At 44.4% G+C, this 21,984-nt stretch overlaps 1 long non-coding RNA gene across 1 annotated transcript in view; it reads right to left on the reverse strand.

Annotated features, from left to right (window-relative positions):
- LOC103791159 (uncharacterized) overlaps nt 1-21,599 on the reverse strand; it is a 58,104-nt gene extending 36,505 nt beyond the window's left edge. The window contains exon 1 of the long non-coding RNA XR_004733010.3: nt 21,240-21,599. This is a non-coding gene — a long non-coding RNA (uncharacterized LOC103791159). The remainder of the gene's footprint in view (nt 1-21,239) is intronic.
- Nucleotides 21,600-21,984: the final 385 nt, after the last annotated feature.

Below are 21,984 nucleotides of genomic sequence, written 5' to 3' on the forward strand. Positions count from 1 at the left end.
TCATACACAGGACTGTTTTCAGCCTTTCTCCGTATCCACTTCCTTCCAAACAGCTTCCCTCCTTAGTTTCATCTTCGTTTTGAATCTACACTGACAATCCCCAGACCATTAGGAGGGCTAATAGCTTCAAGGCCGTGGAGTTCCACTTTCCAAAACAATCAACAATTCAGATCCTGAAGGAATTTAAGGCTGAATAAATGAATATAGTAAATAATAGACTTTTAAAGAATGAAATATAAGTATGGTCTGCTTTCGCAGCTCTTAATAAAACTAAAAGGTAGATGTAGTAGATCAGAGCAGACATGTACAAAGTCATCTAACAGAGAAAATTGCTCCCAGGACTGACTTAACCTTGTTTAATATTAACCCGGTAGGTGTGAACATATCTAAAGCAAGCTTAAGTCCACCTGATGGGTAGCAAGTCAACCACTGAGGCTCAGGGGAAGGAGGAAAACCTAGGAAGGGGGTCTTCAGTACTGGAAGTTTGGGGGGGGGTGGGACAGCCACATGTGTCAAGGGTGAGCTCTGTAGGGGAAATGGCACTGGGGGTATTATGGTTTAGTAAATTGAACTATTTAAACCAAGCAACTTTTGTTTCTTGTCCAATCCTGTACTCACAAGCTATTTGGCTTCCTGTGTCAACTTGTCTTACAGGGTAAAAAACACATGTGTCCACACTGATGAGTTCTGATCCTTGATAGCTACATTTCTCACTTTGGTTGATAATTCTAATTTTTATGTATGTCTTTTAAATTTTTACTTAACGAACTTTACAGATCACAAAATCACACACCCTCCACATGGTGCTCCAAAAAAAGTTAAGTTTCTGAAGCCCCAAAGGTCAATAGGGTGAGGGGGTGTGTAGTTAGGGAAGGCCTCCATGAGGAAGTGAGGTTTAGGCAGAGATCTAGGGAATAGGCAGGAGGTGTAAGAAGGTGGAGTGTGGAGGGAGAGGTACCCTTGGCAAAGGGAACCTTGTGGATAAAGGCCTTGAGACAAGGAGATTGGTGCTTTCAAGGAGTGAGAAGATTGCTGTGGCTGGATTATGATGAATGAAAGGGCACTGGAGTGAATTCGACAAACCAACTGGGAGGCCACTGCAGTAGTACAGGAGAGAAGTGATGGTGACTTGGACTCCAGTGGTGTTGGAGAGACATTCATGGATATGACAGACAGGAGGCAGAATCACCAGAACTTGGTGATGAGTTGATTTGCAGGATGAGGGAGAGGGAGGTGACAAGGACAACTTCCTGATTTCTAGCTTGGGCCATAAGGTGAATGGTGGTGCCACATCATCAATGGAGCACTGAAGGCTCACTTCTCCTTTCATGCTGTACATTCATCCTTGCCAATCTCATCCTTCTCATGCTTCAATCTAGACCTTATCTTCAACTCCCTACAGGGACTGTTTCTAAAGCACTTCCTCAAACTCAACAAATCCAGGACAAAACTCATCTTTTTAGATTATTCTCTCCCTCTCATGTTGACTCATGGAGAAAGGCAGCACCCTCCACCCAACTGGAAAAGCCAGAAACAGGATGCCATCCTTGTCTTCATTCTCTCACCTCCAGGAAATAGATACCCAAGCGCTGAGGGTCCCACCTCCTTGATAGCCCCCATTCATTCATTCATTCACTTATTGAATTACCGTTTACTACATAACAGGAACTGTAAACTACAATAGTGAACCAGACAGCCATGGTCTCTTCCCTCACAAAAACTTTATGAGGTAAACTGACAAGTAAAGGAGTAATATAATATAGTGTGGTGATCATGATGAGTAAGAGTCAGCCAGGTGACAAGGTGAGGGAAGAGTATGTCAGTGACCTCCTCTTTCTTCTAAAAAACGAAGGCAAGAATATATCATCAAGTACCAGGCATCCATACCAGTTAGGATGCCTTTGCCTGCTAGTAGCAAAATACCTGACAAAAAAGTGATTAAAATGACAGAAATTTTATTCCTAAACGTAGGAAGTTCCAGGTTTGGTCCTCAATGATGTAATCAAGGGTGCAATTTTTTCCATCTTCTTCATCGTTCTCAGCATCCTCAGAAAGCTTCACTTTCATCCTAGAGCTTGTTGCCTCATAGTCATGATATGACTGCCCTGCTTACATACATCATAACCACATCAAGAAGAAGGTGGGCAAACAGAGTTTCAAGAGGGTCATTCTCTCCTGTTCCTCTTCTTTATCAGGGAGGGAAATCCTTCTTAGAGGCTCCTCCAAAATACTTTCACTTGTGTCTTTTTGGCAGAACTGGGTTGTATGGCCATTCATGGCTGCCAAAATGTCTGAGAAAGTGTGCGTCTGGTATGCAGCTTCTCTCGTAACAGGTGAACTCTGCCATATTGGAGCAAAAGCAAGCGGAATGGCCATTGGACAGGCAGCCAACATGGCCGCTACATGGTATATAGTACCACCATATAGTGCATAGTTCCTATGTGCACACACAAGAAAGAGACACGGTGACAGGTAAGACTGTCTTTTGTGGGATTCACAAAGGGATTTGGGACAGAAATCTAGACGAAGAACTTTTACGCAACAGATTCTTTATGGAATACTGGTGGGAATAGTCCCAGAGTATTTTGGGATACCCTAGACTCATACAAGGTTGTATAACCTCTAACCAATAAGATTCTAAGCAAAGGACAAGATGTGATCATGCTCAGGCAGGGAAAACTTAGGGTCAATTCATGTTCTAATTAGTTCTCTTGATCTCACAGTTCAGGCTTCTAAATCATTCCACATCGGAAGCCCCACTGGAAATTGCTGAGGTTCAATTCAGTTACAGCTCAATGAAGTACTGAAAACAAGTGTCCAACATTTTCTGGTTCATGATTTTAAATAAGTTTCAAATAAATAATGAGGAAGCCAGTTTCCTGTTTGGGTTGGGTACATTGGATCCTAGCCCATCAAAGCTTTGAATTATGTTGCAATGACATGCAAGGACTAGAGAGGGAAGAAATGAAGCGCAGAGGAAAGTTGGCACAGTGCCAGGAAACCGGGCTAAAATTAAGTCCCTCAGTCCAAAGGAAACAATGGCAGCTAGCACATGAGTCAATGGTCCAACTGCCAGTGCATTTGGGGCAACAAGAGCACACACAGGCAGGCCATGGAACTGGCCAACCCAAGAAGGTCTTTCCACATTCTGAGACCTCCCTCCCCATGTTGGCCTCTCCATGAGAGGGTAGATCTGCACTGTTGAATGCAGTAGCCACTACCCATGTGTAGCACTTGCAGTGAACCTGGTCCAAACTGAGATATGTTCTAGTGTAAATTGCACACTGGGTTCCAAACACTTATAACAAAAGAGGAAAAATATCTCAATGATTCTCTATATTTGTTAAATTTTTAAATGACAAAATATATTGTTAAAATTAACTTCAACTTTTTAAATACTTTTTTTTAAGATGACCACTTTTGAAAATCTAAAATTATACAAATGACTTGCACTTGTGGCTCACATTGTACTTCTGTTGAATGTGAGAGAGCTAGAGAGTGCCCCAGCCCTGGGTTCTTAGTGGTTTACAAAGTCTCCATAGCAACTTAGATGGCATTGAGCTGATGGAATTCAACTTCTGGAGAATTCATTCATTCTTCCCCCAGAAATAATGCATGGAAAAGAGGCCTCTCTTCTGTCTCATCGTGGAGACAGAGCTTACTGATTCTGGGGTCTTTATCTCAAATTCATCAATTCAAAGATTCTTAATGTCAATTTCAGGTAAAATTTTGTACTTTTCCAGGAGGACTAAATGCTGTGCACCCTGAGGATGTCATTTCTTAAAATAACCATGACATGGCTACAGAGTGAGGAGTCTGGTTTTCCTGTGTGTGATACTAAGTTATTCTGAAGGCAGTACCTGAAGAACAGCCTCAGAAATATTTGGCCCTCAGACAGTACTACTGGGAAAAACAGGCTGCCTCCCCATGTGTCCATGTGCAGGATAACTCTAACCTGGATGTACAAGTGCTCATCAGTCATAAGCTATGAAAAAAGTGAAGTACTTGGGTATAAGGCAATAGGGAATAGAGGAGACTGTAGCAAAATGAAGATTTCATGCCCTCACCTAAAAGCATTCACATTCAGATTTTTTTTAACACTATGGTAAACAAACAAAGCACATTTGGGAGCTGGATTTCTTTGGTGGGCTTCATTTTGCAAGTTCTATTTCCAGGCAGCTCTTATGAAAGCTCTACAATGCTTCATAACCAGGGGCATTTATCAGAATTATGCCTCAGGGCCTTTGAAAAAATTCAGTCATTCCATCTCCTCTTAGACCTTCTGAATTTGAATTGCTAAAGGTACTACAGATAATTCAAAATGTGAAAGGAAAATAAATCTCAAGACCCCAAACTCATTAAGCCAAAGGGAAAGTTAAGCTGGGAACTGGGTCACACAGAACTGCCTCCCCTTGATTCCTAAATAAGATGGCTACAAGATGAAAAGCCACATACCTCCCTAATATTTTGCCCACATAGAAATCCCTAGTGAGCCCTATGCAAATGTCTTGCATGTTCTGCACATGTACCCCCAAACCTAAAATGCAATAAAAAAATAAGAAAAAAAAAAAGAAAGAAAGAAATCCCTAGTGAGCTTGAAGATCTTTAAAGCATTTTTGTTAAAACTCACCATGACAATGTAAATGCTCACTTATCTTTACAGATGCAATCACCCCTCTCCCCACCTGACACAAATGCACACCTGACTGTTCCCCTGCCCCATTTGTCTATGTTAACTTCTGTAAAAGTGCAGGTTCCCTGCATTTCCCCAGTCCCATTTGGCTATATTATCTTATGTAAAAGTACAGATTCACTGAGCCAAAGGCATAAATGACTATTTTCTCCCTACCTCCCTCTTGCATGAAAACTGTGTACTTCTCAATATCCTGCCCTTTCCCCTTTAAATTTGGAGCCCTCAAAATCATCTTCAGAGAAAAGCATAGACCTGTCACCCAGGTGTGTGTCCTTAACTTTGGCAAGTAAACCTCCTAAAATGATTGAGGCTTGTCTCATCTTTTTCTCGGTTGACATAATAGACCCTCCTACATAAAAGCAATTGCACATTCAGAAAATTCAGAGTCCCCTGGAGGCTGGAGTAAATGAGGATGGCTTCCTGGAGGAGGTGTGACTCTGGCCTCTTTCTGACACATTCCCTCCCTGGCTCACCTAGACTTGGCTTTAGAAGCTCATCGGGGCTCCTCCTGGACCCCCAACCACGCCCTTTCCAGAACCACTGCTAAGGACCAAAGAAATGATGCTTTTACCCAAGGGCCATGTTGTGGGGGGTCCTAAGATTCATCATTCAGGCAGTGTCTACAGAAGGTGGCCAGAGCAGAAGGAAGGAGCCATGGCACAGAATCTACGTTTTTAAATGCTGAAAGCTTCTGTATGTCAAGTCAGCCCATAATAGCCTTCCTTCTTTCCCCATTTAGCTCCCACCCCACCTTGACAGAGCCAAGGCAATGTCATGGCGTTTGTCTTAATCACCCTCATGGGCTGCTGTGTGCTTATGCCTTTTCAACTGTGAGGAGGACCTAGAAATATATAACCATATTTTACATAAATACAGAACTGCCTAAAGCAGCAGCCAATACTGTCATTCCCAGGCCCTCCCCCTACCATTTCCTGCCTCCAACTCCCCACTTGTGAGGAAGGCTTGTGCTTCTCTTTCCTTCTCCTGGGACCTCCTTTAACTGCCACACCCATCCCACTTGTCCCACCTCTGACCAACACATTCCTCATGGACAGCACCCATCACCTGCAGCCCTGCCCCGCACTGCCATGCACAGCACCCTGCAAGCTCCAAGCCACAAGGCCAATGGTAGCCTAAGGACCCCCTTCCTCCACACCTATCTGCTCATCCTAGGAACTTCCAAATTCAGGCCCTTTTGACCTTCAGGACTCCAGATTATTCTTCCCTATACCCACATCTAGGACTGACTGCCTCCTGATTCACACCAGTGCAGACATTCAAATTGTTAAAATATTGAAATATGTTGCACGCTTTGTGAGAAGCAGTCACTGCTCTGAGCCCTATCACCTTAGTCTCTCTCTAGGACCTTCAGGAATTTCTCCATAATCCAGCAACCAAACGGTTAACACACAGCACAGCTGAGAGCTCCAGCAATAGTTCTGATTGGTCAGTCCCCTCACCTTACCAGGTGATTAAGGGTTGTTTTGTTTTGTTTTGAGAGGGAGTCTCACAGTCTCTAGCACATGGTAAACTCTCAATAAATACCTATGGAGTAAATACATGAATCAATCAATGAAGAATTTCCAGGTAAGAACAAGGACTGAGCTATTGTACTTCAGCTGGTCCAACATGCTAAACTGAGCTGCAAATGGTGCAGTGTCCAGGTACCAACAGCCTTTTTGTTGTTGTTGAGGCAGAGTTTTGCCCTTGTTGGCAAAGTTGGAGTGCAGTGGTGCGATCTCAGCTCACTGCAGCCTCTGCCTCCCGGGTTCCAGCGATTCTCCTGCCTCAGCCTCTTGAGTAGCTGGGACTACAGGTGTGCACCACCACACCTGGCTAATTATGTTTGTTTGTTTGTTTGTTTTTGTATTTTTAGTAGAGATGGGGTGTCACCATATTGGTCAGGCTGGTCTTGAACTCCTGACCTCGAGATTCGCATGCCTCAGCCTCCCAAAGTGCTGAGATTACAGGAGTGAGCCACCATGTCCAGCCGATTAAGGTTTTAAATGTCACCCTGGCACCACATGGCAGACAGATTTTATATGCCTAATGCTGATTGTAATTGAATGCAAATAATCATTTCTTTTGAGGCTGCAAGATGGAGTCTAAGGACTCCAGACTCAGCGTCAGGTGCACGAGGGCATGCAAACACCTGGCATCAGGATCGTGCAGTCACACCCACATCAAGCCAGCATCTGGATGATGCGACTGAGAGGCAGCAAAATTTATCCCCTAAGATGCCTTTACCAGCAGCCCACCATGGAGCCTAACATTTCTCCACTCATTCCCTGGATTTTCAGTGAGAGAAGCAACACAGTAAGATCTTAGATATTAACATCCTAATTGAACTAGTTTTACCTGGTCTCTTCTCAATCTCTTCCCATCTAATAGCAAGAGAAAGTCCTGGCCAGTGTGGTGGCTCAGGCCTGTAATCCCAGCACTTTGGGAGGCTAAGGTGGGTGGATCACTTGAGGTCAGGAGGAGACCAGCCTGGTCAACATGGCGAAACCCTGTCTCTAGTAAAAATAGAAAATTAGCCAGGTGTAGGGGAGGGCAACTGTAATCCCAGCTACTCAAGAGGCTCAGGCAAAAGAATCACTTGAACCTGGGAGGCAGAGGCTGCAATGAGCTAACATTACACCACTGCCCTATAGCCTGTGCAACAGAGCAAGACTCAGTCATAAGGAAAAAAAAGAGAAAGTCCTATAGGAAAAAGACTCTAGAAAGATTAGTTTTGATGGGAAATCCAAGGAGGGGGGCCATCCAGAATTAGGGCAGTATCACGCAAAGGAAAAGAACAAGGTGGAAGAGGGCATACAAGAGGAAACCCAGGACAATGTGTCATTTAAGTCGTGTTCCCCTGAACACATTGCAGTGAAGAGACAATCCAGTCAGGAAGGATTTGACTTATCAGTCAATGAGGTGTGAGCCTGGGCTAAGAAGCATCTTCCCTCCTCCATGCCTTTTACAATCTGGTTACTTCCTCTTCTCATAATCTTCAAATCCCAGCTGGCCTGCTGTAATCATCATTTCTTGTTTTTGTCTTCCCTGCACGCTTCCCACCTTCTAGTAACAGCGCCTTCCCTTCCTTATGGGATCTGCTCCTTTCCCATCCCATGGGGTCTGCCGGCCTCAATACCACACTCTCAAAATAGAGTCAGTGACTCAGGTGTAATCAATCATGGTACTCCAATCCCCTGGCCATGGGGATTGGCCCAAGGGACAGACACTTAACCCAAACTTAGCCAATAAGATTCTTCCCTGAAGGAATTTGAACCCTTAAGTACACAGACATGCAGAATGAAGGGAAATTGGGACTGGGTCTGACAACAGTGCTGTAGGAGAAATGCCAAGAGATACCCAGAGTCATCCTGGTTTCCTTCCCTCCCAAGCCCAGGTTGCTATTACTTTGATGTAATAACATCAACTCTCCCCCATCCCCCTATCTTCCAATAAACTCAATTGGTACTTAAGTTAGAATCTGTGTCATTGCAACCACAACCAAAATTGATACAGAATGTTACAAGTGACATCTCTAGAAGATGGAATAGGTAGAGTCAAGAAGTGCTGGGGATCTGACAGTCCTTGCTACATGGTTAAACGACTAGCTGATATATACTGTGATCCAAATCGTGTGTACCCATGCCTAAAGCATTAGAAAAGGCTTGGTAGGAAAATGTCAGAATATTAGAGCGCTCTGACTGCTCATTTTAGTTAGACTAAAGCAGGATGCATGGACATATTAGAATTGCCTCTTTCTGCCTTTAGCTAATGCTCCAAGACCCGGGGGCTGGGTGGGGGAGAATGACTGAGCTCCCTGCCTGAGCAGGTATTAAGTTATTGTCTCCTAGTTCTAAGCCCACCCTTCTACACGCTAATCTGTGATGGCAGGGACTCTGCAACCCACTGTTTTCTGTCTTTCTTTTTTAAAGATGGAGTCTCACTCTCTCTGTCACCCAGGCTGGAGTGCAGTGTCATGATCTTGGCTCACTGCCGCCTCTGCTTTCCAGGTTCAAGTGATTCTCCTGCCTCAGCTTCCCTAGTAGCTGGGATTACAGGCATCTGCTAGCACACCCAACTAGTTTTTGTATTTTTAGTAGATATGGGTTTTTGCCACATTGGCCAGGCTGGTCTTGAACTCCTGACTTCAGGTGATCTGCCCACCTCGCCCTCCCAAAGTCCTGAGATTACAGGTGTAAGCAACCGCACCCGACCCAACACACAGTTTTCCTTTGCCTGTTGGATTCTGCCAACAGGGTGAAATACAGGGAGAATGGAGGGGAGAGGGATTGGCCCCTTTCAGCAGTAGTTTCCAACTCCTTGTCACTTTCCCACAACCTGACTCATCAGGCCCCCTTAAACAGTTCAGCACCAGCTGCGTCATTCCTTCCTCAGTGAGTTCTGTCCCTGACCCTGATTAAAATTAATGTCCTGACTAGGAAGTGACTACCTGGGAGGATGAAAAGAAATGGGGAATTCTGAACCCAAACACCTTCTATTCTAAATGTTTTCATTGCCAAAAAAAAAAAAATGCTAGCAATTCCTGGCCATGATTAGGTGTCACTCACTTGGGAGCAGCCTGGGGACAGAGGCCGTACTGACCTTATGCCGGTGCAAGAAGGACCCTATATTAACCCTTAATGCTTTAAAATGTCCCAATCTGACCTCCCTCTAGCCATTCCTCTGCCCCTTCCCTATAGACAAGGAGCTCATGGGTCCAAGAGGATATGTCAACCTGGAGCCTGGGACTCTCTTCTAGACCATGCTCCAAGCACCTAGGACCACAGAATGCCCTGCCCAAATGGCCCAGAGCTTGCTTTCCGTTCCCATTAGGGTCCCTTCTCCAAATCCTCCTTCTAAAAGGGCATTGGGCTTCCAGGTAACACACCCCTTAGCCTGAGGTGCTACTAAGAGATGCTGATGGAGGCTGGGTGTGAATGGAGTTTGGACATGCCCACTGAGTTGTCCATATGCTTGCATGGGGCCCCACTGAGCAGAACAGAGTCCAGTGGAAAGAGAAGATGGAGTGGACAAGGGACTTATTTTTGAGCTCTTGCCCCAGCCTCATAAACAGGCTCAGAGAGGGCCTCATAGGAAGTAGCAAGCTCTGGGCCCTGGATCTAAGGCAACAGCCGACAATGCCATTAAGCTGAGAATTAAGGAAATGAGCTAAGGGACAGAACTGCAAGATTGGGCACAGATTCGAACCAATGAAATGAGTGGGAGTTTTATGAGGCTGTATTGTCAGAGAAACCTTAAGCTGAACATATAGGTGCATATGATTGTCAACCCCAGGCCCCAGAGCCCATGCCAGAAGGGAGTGGGCCTCAAGGCAGGACAATCCCAGCAGCAAAATCTTCCCAGGTGCTCCTCAGGCATGTCTGAGGTGAGTCCTTGATGGGAGATCCCAGCAACAGGGAAGCCATACTGACCGACCACAGACTCACCCACAACCAGGCTGGAACAACCAAGGAACTGTCTGCCTGCTGACTCACTCTTCCTGACAAGCAGGACACTGTGCTCTCCGCCAGTGGCTGCCTTCTTCTGTTCCCTTTCCCCTTTTTAAAAATAAAAGCTTTTATTATCTTGTTTCTCCTCCACCACGGTTTCTATATTGGGTGCACTGGGGTGGCGGTTTTCTCCTGGGGAAGGAGGTATAAACAACTTGGTGCTATTTTAAGCACACATATCTTTGAGATTGTGCATGTGTGAAGAAAGTTGCGTGTGAATTGGGCAGCAAAGTAGTGTTGTCTGTGCCCACTTCCCACCCCTGGCTCTTCTAGTCTCAGGCCTTGAACCCTTAACTGCAGAGGAAGGGCATGAGCCAGGCTGGAACAATCACAGCACTTTACCTCGACCACAGTGACTGACTCAGGACGGTCTTATCACAGCAAGTGCCAATCTCAGTGCTTCTGCGTGCAGCTGGTAGGAGCGAATGCCTTTCTACTGGAGTGCAGTGGTGCGACATCCGCTCACTGCAACCTCTGCCTCCCAGGTTCAAGCAATTCTCCTGCCTCAGCTTCCTGAGTAGCTGGGATTACAGGTGTGTGCCACCACGCTAGCCTAATTTTTGTATTTTCAGTAGAGATGGAGTTTCACCATGTTGGCCAGGCTGGTCTCAAACTCCTGACCTCAGGTGACCTGCCCGCTTCATGCCTTTCCTTCTTGACCCAGCTGTTGCCATGTGAGTCCAAGGCTGTCTCAGGGGCCATGTTCTCCACTATGTGGAGAAAGATCATGTGGAGTAGGAGAGAATTAGACAGTGGGGTAGGTGAAGTAGGGAGAGAGTGTGTGTTCTAGGGGCCCCAGTTCTCTGGTTCAAGTCCCAGAGGTCACCAGAGATTCCTGCAAGTCTGCTTTAGATTCTACGTACGAGCTTCCTTGCCTTTTCTACTTAAGCTAATATAGAAAGTATAACTGACACTTTCAACTAATTAACCATTCCTTAACATTTGAGTTAAACTTTCTTAAACCCATGTTCTTCACAGTACTTTCTCATTCTGTTTATATATCCTCCCAATAGAATGAATTTGAGTGTGTGTGTGTGTGTGTGTGTGTGTGGCGGGGGAGGGGCAGTTAAAACAATAGAAATTTATTCTTTCACAGTTCTGGAGTCTAGAAATCCAAAATTAAGGTATTGGCAGAGTTGGGTTTTTCCCTGAGAAAAACTATTCCCTGTTGACTAGCTCCTGGTGGTAGCCAGCAATCCTTGAGGTTCTCTGGCATTCCTTGGCTTGCAGTGGCATCACTCCAACCTTTGTGTTTCTGTCTTCAGATGGTCTTCTCTTCGTGGCCTGTGTCTCTGTGGCTTCATGTCTTCGTCTCTTTTTGCTTACAAAGATGCCAGTCATTGGATTTAGGACCCACCCTAATCCAATATAACCTCATCTTAACTATTTATATCTGCAAAGGCTCTGTTTCCCAATAAAGTCACATTCTGAGGTTCTGGATAGACATTAGCTTTAGAGGCACACTATTCAACCTATTGCACATATATAATATTTCCTACAGTGCCCACTTGAGAGGGCTTGGTTGTTTTACATGCCAAAAGCAGTGAGCATACCTAGCACTAAGAGCTTGGCTTCTAAATGCCATTCTTAAAACCTGCACGTTCTGCGCATGTATACCAGAACTTAAAGTAACAACAAGGAACAAAAGAACCAAATAGTGATCAAAGAATATTGGGGAAAACTGATAAAGACACAGGAGTCAGTTTGAAAGAACTTCCACTAGCCAAACTTCGGACCGTTTGAGCATGAAAATAAATAATGACAGTAATAGATTACATCCTCTCAAATAATATAGAAAACCATGAGTCAATACCTACATACCTAAATACATACATACAAACAAACATATGTACATGTACCAATCAGAGATATTTGTCATTCCTTTTTCAGCAAATATAATTTCATCCTATGGATATATGGTAGTTCATTTAAGTGTTCTATTACTGGTTCAAGTTGCTTCCGATGCTTTGCTATTTTAACAGTAATGCAATTTATTATTTTATAATATTTTAGATTCAGGAGGTACGTGTGCATGTTTGTCACCTGAGTATATTTTGTATTGGTGGGGACTGGGCTTCTAGTGTACCCATTACCCAAATAGTGAACATTGTACCCAATGGGTAATTTTTCAACCCTCGCCCTCCTTCCAACCTCCCTCTTTCTGGAGTACCCAGTGTCTGTCATTTCTATCTTATGTCTATGTTTACCCATTATTTATCTCCCACTCATGAGTGAGAACACATGGTATTTGACTTCCTGAGTTAGTTCACCAAGGATACTGGCCTCCAATTCCATTCATCTTGCTGCGAAGGACATGATTTCATTTTTTATGGCTGCCAAATAAATTCTGTTGAGCTTTGTTTTGTATTTCAAAAAAAACAGGCAATTTAATCAATTAGAATTAAGTATGACTGCAACTAGCATAGATTCAAAGTAATCGTGGGTTATTTATTTCTCCTATTTGGAAAATCTGGAGACAGGCTCCCTGCAGTTGGTGCCCCACCAAGGAGTTGAGGACCCAGGCTCCTTCTATCTTTCCCAAGACTACCTCCCAGTCTACGATGGTTCTGGATCAGTGGCTCTTCATCACAGATATTATTTTCCCCTAAAGGACAGTTGGCAATGTCTAGAGACATTTTTTCTTGTCACACTGGGGAGGAGGTGAAATTGGCATCAAATAAGTAGAGGCCAGGGATGCTGTTAAATGTTGTCCTACAACCCACGGCAACAAAGAATTATCTAAGCCCAACGTGGGAACAGTGTGGAGGCTGAGGCACCCAGTTCTCACTCTGTCCATCACACCTGTGATCGAAGAAGCAGGTCAGCATACAGAAGAAAGGGGCAAAAGGCATATGCCAGCTGACAAGGAAAGTTTCTAGAAGCTTCCACACAATTCCACGTATATTCTGTTCACCAAAGCTTAATCACATGGCCACATATAGCTGAAAAATGTAGTCCTTATCCTTAGCAGCAATGTGCTTAGTCAGAAACTGAGTCTTTGACACAGTACTTATATTGGACATGATTTTTCAAATTAAATTTGTCTTCCTCCTCTTGCCACCTTTCCCACGACTAGTGGTTAAAAAAAAAATCATTCCCCTCCCTGCCAAGAAGTGGTTGCTTTCCCCATCCCCGCTTTGAGAATTGTTGCCTTAGGAAGAAAGAATGTCATCTTGAACCATTAACTCAAAGCTAGTTGAGATCCTTTCCTGCTTCATTGACTTCACTTGACAAATATTTATTGAGCGCTTTAAAGTGCTATGCACAGGTTGAAGGCAGCTTGGCACCTCCCACAGAGCCAGCTCAGACACAGACATGGGACCAAGCAGACCACTTGGACATCATGGCCAAGGCAAACCTAGAGATGTCTGTGATGAAGCCCCCAGGGAAAGAGAGAAGTCTTGCAGGAACATACCTGTGGAAGAAACAGCAGTGCAGTCACCAATCCCTGAGGCCATTCTGAACCCACTACCCGTTCATACGACCTTCAGCAACCCATATCCTACCTGCATGTCTATTTTCACCTTTGCAAGTCTAAGGCTTGGATCCAGAGGTTTCCCAGGCCAGCACTGAGCTACCTGCATGAATCAACTTAGAAGTGTACTCAAAATGCAGATTCCTGGGCTCACTCCAAATTCTAAGATCATTATTCTTAATCTATAGAATTATTCTAACTCCATAGATTAAGAAACTCTATAGTGGGAGCTGAGAATCTGTGTGTTTTTCCTTAAGTGCATATGTTCTCATGCCCAGTAGCTGTGAGAATTACTGGACTAGTAGAAATCCTTCTTAGCTCTAACAGTCCAACATCTTGGATGTAGAAACAAATCCACATTCGTGTAGCATGAGAAAGTTCCTGTAATGTTTCAGGAGACACTACACACCCAGATGTAAAACAAGAGCTTGCAAAGTCACAGAAAATAAGAAGGCATCATTTCTACCAAAAGCATTACGAATCAAGTACTTCAGGTCTGGGAAGGCATTTTCTATTACTGGCATAGGAAATGAATAACAACATTATAAAAGGCACTTTTTACAAAGATGGATTTTCTGAGCTCTGAGACTACACTAAAGGAAAAAAAAGTCATAATTCTACGTCACTATGAGCCCATAATTTTTGCCAGAGGGAGAATAAAAGGAATCAGGACTCCCTACACCTACTTGCTAGAATAATCACGAGTAGAGATTGGCTAAAGGATGTAGAGAAGCCTCTCTACATATTCCCCCAGCACCAAGAAAGCTATGCCAGACCCTGGGCTCAAGACAGCTTGGTTCATTAAAGAACCATGCCTACAAAGGTTTGGAAGCAGTGCACCTAATACTCTTAGTGGTATTCAAATTTAAATGGACATAGAATAAAGAGAAAATATAAGTCCCCTACAGGTCTCTGTCTCTTGAGGTCCTACATTTGCATATCTTACTACCATCAAAATAATCCAAGTACAATGAGGTCCCAACTGAGACCTAGAACAGACCTAGAACATAAGATTATCAAAGGCTTATCCAAGAAGACATCCACAGAGCTGAATTCTGAAGGCTTAATACGTGTTAGTCACAAAAGAGTTGGAGGAATTGGAGGATACTGGCCAGGAGAACTAACATACACCAAGAGCTGAAAGTAAATCATCCAATGATGTATACAAACTACAGGTAGTTCATTCATTTGAAACCTCTCCCAGAGTGGTGAAAGGGGAAGCTGGAAAGGTAAGCAAGGCCAGAGCCGGAGTGGCCTTCATTGCACACAAGTACAGGAATGTGGGTTTTGCCTTGAGGGCAATGGAGAGGCACTGGAAGGTTCAAGGCTGGGGAGCAACTCGAGCTGCATGTAGAGAATGGGCTGTAGCAGAGCAGTATTCCAAGTAGGGAGACTATTAAGAAAGCTAGTGTAACACTCCAGGTAGGAAATGATGAAAGTCTGACACAAGAGAATGGTATTGGGGTGGATAAAAGGAAAAGTTCCTAAAGTACTTTGAGTGGTAGAATGAAGACTTAGTGATTGATTTCACATGAAGAATAAGACAAAGGGAGTAGTCAGCAATGACTATCTTAGGCACCTGAGGTGGTGACAGTCAGTGAAAAGTCAAACACAGAAAGGAAGCAAGTTGCAAAGGCAGGGGCAGAAGAATCCAAGTAAAGGCTCCCAGGAGGCAGTTGACCATAATGGCCTGATACTTAGGAGAGTGATTTAGGCAGGAAATAATAAATCAAACCACAAGTCAATAAGATGACCTCCCGAAAGAATTAAGAGTGAGAAGAAGATGAACAGGGAACCCCAGGGGGAAAAAATCAGCCTTTAAGCTGCAACAGAAGAAAATGGGCATAAGAAAAACTGAGGAAGAGTAGCCAGAGAGGCAGAAGGAAAACTATGAGAGTGGTTACAACAAAATTCAAAGGATGAACAGATTTTAAGAAAGGAGTTTAATCGTGGCTACTGTTTTCAAAAGGTCGTCCCTGAGATTCTACAAGGAAGAGGTCCCTGATGACCCCCCACAGCTTGGAGGGATGGGAGCAAAGCCAGAGAGCCTTAGATTTCAGAGAGAATGGGAGGTAGGAAGTGAGGACAGTCACTTGGAAAACTTTGGTGAAGCTAATCTGTAAAGAGATTAAAAGAGGGCAACAACCAGAGCTGGATAGGAGATGGGAAGGTGATTCTTTTAAAGATGGGAGGCACTTGGGACTATTTTTAATCATTTAAATTTACTGAGTATTCATATGTGATCTCATTTGAACCTCCTAATATCCATGAGGAAGTTTTCCCATTCTAAAGATGTGGAAACTGGCACTGAGGCTAAATGACTCAGAAACATAGGGGAAATTGATGGGAGGCTCTGGAAGAGGAAATATAGCCATTACTTCTTCCCTGAATTCCCACTGCCACTTCATCATGCAGGGAGGCAGGAAGAGAAAGAAGAAAAAGAGGATTGGAAAGGAATACTCACACTCCTAAGTCCCCGTTAGGAGCAGGAACTGTTAGATAATCTCTTTATGCACATTATCACTGTATTAGTCTGTTCTCATGCTGCTGTCAAAGACATACCCAAGACTGGGTCATTTTAAGGGAAACAGATTTAACAGACTCACAATTCCATATGGCACAATCGTGGTGGAAGGTGAATGGCATGTATTTTTTTTTTTTAGATGGAGTTTCACTCTTGTTGCCCATGCTGGAGTGCCATATCTAGGCTCACTCCAACCTCCACCTCCCAGGTTCAAGCGATTCTCCTGCCTCAGCCTCCTGAATAGCTGGGATTACAGGTGCCTACCACCATGCCTGGCTAATTTTTGTATTTTTAGTAGAGGCAGGGTTTCACCATGTTGGCCAGTCTGGTCTTGCACTCAGGTGATCCACCTGCCTCAGCCTCCCAAAGTGCTGGAATTACAGGTGTGAGCCACTGTGTCTGGCCTGAAAGGCATGTCTTACATGACAGCAGGCAAGAGAGAATGAGAACCAATGAAAGAGGAAACCCCTTATCAAACCATCAGACCTTGTGAAACTTATTCACTATCTCAAGAACAGTATGGGAGAAACTGCCCCATGATTCAATTATCTCCCTCCTGGTCCCTCCCACAGCATGTGTGAATTTGGGGAGCTGCAATTCAAGATGAGATTTGGGTGGCGACACAGCCAAACCATATGAATGTCCTATAATCAAATCCCACCAACCCCTCAAGAAAGACATTATTATAAAGTTTGGCTGTACCAGTGAGTAAGGGCTCTGAGGTTGAGAAACGTTACACCTTCACCATGCCATACAGCCAGTAAGTGACTGCCTCCGGATGTCAACTTGGATCCGTAGACATTAACATGTCCTCTCACCAATTCTAGTGAGCCCTTCATTTCAGACTCTCAGGCGCCCTCCTCTAGCAACTCCACTAGTCTCCACGCCACCCCCACCCCCACCCCCACAATAGATAGACTATTTATGAACATTGCTTTCATTCCAGTCTGTAGTCACCCAGACCCTACATGGTCTTATGTCTCACACCGGGGTCTCCCCCACAGCAGCATGAGACCATGCACCTGGAAGAAGGGAAGCTATAGAATACAACACTGGGTCCTTCCCTTTCACTCAATATAAGTAATTTAAAAGATCATTTTCATATGAAAAAGTAAATCTGAAGACACTGCTGAGCAAAACACAAAAACTACAGGAACTTCTAAGATAAAATATGAGACTTCCATGGGATGTCTTGCTTGTGGTATGGCTTTGGACTCCAGCAAGCTCCTATTTAGAATATTTCAATAGAAGTTTATGAAAAACAACTTGAAACAGGATAAATGGCTTTTGATGGAATTTCAGACCTTCCAGTCCATCCCACTTGCTTTCCAGACTTAGCTAACCCCACCTCCCCACAAGAACCTTACATGATACAACTGCTACATCCCTTCAGCTTTCCCCTTTATCTCTGCTTCCCCTATAGCCTGGAATGCCCTTCTTCTACTCATTCATCTGAAACACGTTCACCTTCCATGAAGTCCTGTAGGATCACAGTCATTTCCCTCCCACTAATCTCCCATGTTAAGCCAGCACTTGTCACAGCTACTGTGCATTGCCATCTTATCCATCTGTGGTGTAGGGCTTGTCTCTCTAAGCTGCTTAATAATAGAAATCACATCTACTTTATCTTTGTGCCTCCACACATAAGCAAGATAACTTTCCCAAAGAACAAAAACAACAGCAGTAACTTTTACATATATATGTATATATACATATACACACACACACACACATATATATATATAAAATCTCATTTGAACTTCATAATAATACCATGAGGAAGTTTCTCTACAAAACTGAACACTTAGAGAGGTTAAGTGACTCTTGCAAGGACATGCAGGTTGGAAGAGACTGCTCCATTCTGACAACAGAGCCTGTGCCATGCTAAGTAGGTGCTCAAAGAATGTTGATTAGTTGACTTTTTCCATTTCTTCCTCTTAAATGGTAGCAGAGAACCATTGGGTGACCTTTATAGCCTCCACATAGAATAGCAGAATCTTCTAGCAGAGTCCCCCCCTCATTTCTGACCTCCAAAATCATTAGACACAACACAATGGACTTATTGATTCAAGTAATTAAGTTTTTGATTAGTTTTGCAGGTGTCAAGAGAAATCTGAAAAACCCTCATGAGTTCTGAAGCAATTTTCTCATAGTTGGCATTTAACACAATTTTTGTATTAACACTGACCACACATCAGGCAAAGTCTGTCCGAGTGCATTCCCAGTTCTTTGTTGATGATTTTTCCCAACAATCCAGTTCTCTACAAGGTCCTCTGAAGATCCCCTCTCAGATCTTCTTCCCTCAAGGTGCCCTTATGCTTAGAATCCTTCAAGTCTTATCCCTCCCTTCTTCTTCCTTTTTCTTTCTTTTTTTTTTTGTTTTTTTTTTGAACATGGAGTTTCACTCTTGTTGCCCAGGCTAGAGTGCAATGGCATAATCTCAGCTCACTGCAACCTCCAACTCCTGGGTTCAAGCAATCCTTCCACCTCAGCCTCCAGTGTAGCTGGGATTACAGGTGTGTGCCACTACACCAGCTTAATTTTTGTATTGTTAGCAGTGACAGAGTTTCATCATGTTTGCCAGGTGGATCTTCCACCTTCTTTATCCTTCTGTTATCCTTCATCTCCTCCCATTAAAGTGTATTTCATTTTAAAGGAAGAATTTTTTTTTTAAATAGGGTCTCACTCTATCGCCCAGGCTGGAGTGCAGTGGCTTGATCTCAGCTCACTGCAACCTCAGCCTCCTGCAAGCAATTCTCCTGCCTCAGCCTCAGCTGATATTACAGGCATGTACCACCCAGCCCTGCTAATTTTTTTGTATTTTTAGTAGAGACAGGGTTTCACCATGTTGGCCAGGCTGGGCTCGAACTCCTGACCTGAAATGATTTGCCTGTCTCAGCCTCCCAATGTGCTGGGGTTACAGGTGTGAGCCATCACATCCCACCTTGAAGGAGGAATTTAGTAGCCCTAAAGAATCCAAGGCAAAGACTAGAAGGAGAGAAATCAATGCAGCATTTGTGTAGAGACTTAGGAGGAAAGGGCCTGAGGCAGTCTCCTGGTGGTTCTTCTCCATCTTCTATTCATAGCCTTCTATACAAACCAGAAAAAGATGATCGATTTTACACCAGATGTGAGAAGGTGCCCACTCCCACTCCCTCTCCCTGTTGTAAGTCCTCATTAAAACTTGTTACCTTCTGAATCTAAAATGATTTAATGTTTCCTTTCCTTTGAAGTGATATTACAGATTTTATTATATTTTCAAGGAGAAAAGATCTGCTAGAATAAATAAAGCCTTAGTATATGAAGTATTGTTCAGAGTGTCTTACCAACTTTAGTCTTCCCCTGGGAATCCTCTCTCTTCCACTCTGCTTATCACAATCTGCCCTCTTCCAGCCCTGCTGTGATTATTAACTAAGAAACCATAGAAACTAAGGTTTCCTTTAGCTCTCCCTAAATGGGGTTTGAATAAGCCACTAACCATGTTTAAACAGGTCTTCTTAATCATAAACATCACCCTAGAAGACAAACATCATTCTTTTTTTTTTTTTTGAGACAAAGTTTCGCTCTTGTCACCCAGGCTGGAGTGCAATGGCACAATCTCGGCTCACTGCTACCTCCGCCTCCTGGGTTCAGGCAATTCTCCTGCCTCAGCCTCCCAAGTAGCTGGGATTACAGGCATGCGCCACCACGCCCAGCTAATTTCTTTGTATTTTTAGTAGAGACGGGGTTTCACCATGTTGACCAGGATAGTCTCGATCTCTTGACCTCATGATTCACCCGCCTCGGCCTCCCAAAGTGCTGGGATTACAGGCTTGAGCCACCGCGCCCTGCCAAACATCATTCTTCTATTATGTGGCTGTCCATAAAACCCACATAGCTTCCTGCTTCTCTGTTTGGACCTCATGTGCCTGCCAAGGGTATGTGCCATTTCCCAGTGGCTTTGAGGGAGGCATGGAAGCCAGAGCCCACAGGATTGTGTTACTCCTCTTTGTCTTAGGTCTCAGGTGGAGCCAGATAGGGAGAGGAGTGTCACATCTTGTTGCATTACTAAGGCTGCTGGTGATGCAAAATCAAAGATAGGACTGCATCTCTGGAGATAAGCGTTTACATGTCAACATACACTTCCCACCTATGTGAGTTTTCCCACCCCAACCTTGGTCATGTCATTCCTCACCTCACTTCCCCTTCACTCCACTTCCAATCTGGAATGGCCCCTCTTCTCCTGTCCACCCAGCTAATGGCTACCTAGCCCACCAAAGTACACTTCAAGCTCTACCCACTCTCTGAAGCCTCCCTGACCACTCAGGTGACTTTCTTCTTCTGTTTCCACATGGTAACATGTGTTCAGTCTGTATCATTCCTACCTAAAATGCTGGAGAATGGTGTTTTAACTCTTCCTGTGGTATTTATTTTCCCAACATTATCTTTTAAAGTTCCTGTAGTGCAGAAAGTGTGTGCTGTCCATGTTTGAATGCCCCACATGCCTAATAAAGGACAATGTAAATGGAAGACCCATGATCAATACACTGAATTAAAGAGACAGGGCATAACATTGTACAGGCAGCTGTTAATAATAATAAAATTAGTTGCTATTATTAAGCCAGTCTTAAACTGCAGAGAACAAGACAGATACAGGGGATGCCCTACAAGCTTCAAGACTCAGAGAATTCAACAACCTTAAGAAACACCTCCTAGGTAGAACGCTGTATTTGTTCCGAAGGTTGAAAGACCCTGAGGTTGAGAACCCTCAGGAGGGCGGAACTGTTGGGTTGCAGGCAGACGGGAAGGGTTTGCCGGACACTCTTGCCTGGGTGGGAGGAAATGGGGGAAGGAGAAGGGCAACGCACTGGGCTCCGGAAGCTGGGTTTCTTGCTATCATGATCCCCAGCCCTAGCCTTCTCAGGAAAGTCACTTATGAAGCTATGACTCAAGAGCCGCAGTATTTGGGCCCACGCTTTGCAGCGCGAAGCCCAGCAGCGGGGCGAGGTCCGGAAGCTGCGCGGGGCCGAAGGGGCGGCCTGGGACCGGAAACCTCACCTGTCTGGCGGGTCTTATGACCGAGTCACGGCGGCGGCTCGCAGCTTGGGCCCCGTTCTCCCGGGCCGGGGTGGTCACCGTCTGCAAAGCAGGGTTTCTGGGCAGTGATCAGGTCTTGCCCACGGGCATGTCGGGAAATGCCTGCTTCGCTCCCTGCCCGAAAATGCACTCCCTTAGGTTAAAACGCTGTCCTTTTCAAGGATCCTCTTTAAAAGTAAATCCTAATATAAGTTGGAGCAACCGATTTCCTTCCCTTACAGACGCTGAAAGCAGAGCACTGAAAGGGTGGAATTCTTGAGGGGGGAAGGAGGAAGAGAGAGGTAAAGCTGTTGATGGTCCTAGAAGGAACAGCTCCACTGTGAGGGGCGGGGAGGAAGCTGGTGTCAGCTCTGGTTGCTTGGCACGTTTGCCCTATTTCAACTGATGACTTTGGTTAATGAATTTCACCTGTAGATCCCAGTGGTTTATCTGAAAGAAAAGGCTGTTCTACAGCAGTGATTCTCAAAGTGGTCCCCGGACCAGCAACATCGGCATCCCTGGGAACTGCTTAGAAATAAAAACTATTGGCCAGTCCTAGATCTACTAAATCAGAAACTCAGCAGAAAGCCCAGTCTTTCAACAGCCCTCCAAGTGTTTCTGATTCATGCTCTAGTTTGAGAACAAACGACTAAATGATCTGGCAAGTCCCTTGCAGAAAAGAGAGCTCATACATTTTAATGTGGCTCATGAGGCCATACAAGGCCCT

Source organism: Callithrix jacchus, chromosome 13, assembly GCF_049354715.1.
Source record: "Callithrix jacchus isolate 240 chromosome 13, calJac240_pri, whole genome shotgun sequence".
NCBI lineage: Eukaryota > Metazoa > Chordata > Mammalia > Primates > Cebidae > Callithrix > Callithrix jacchus.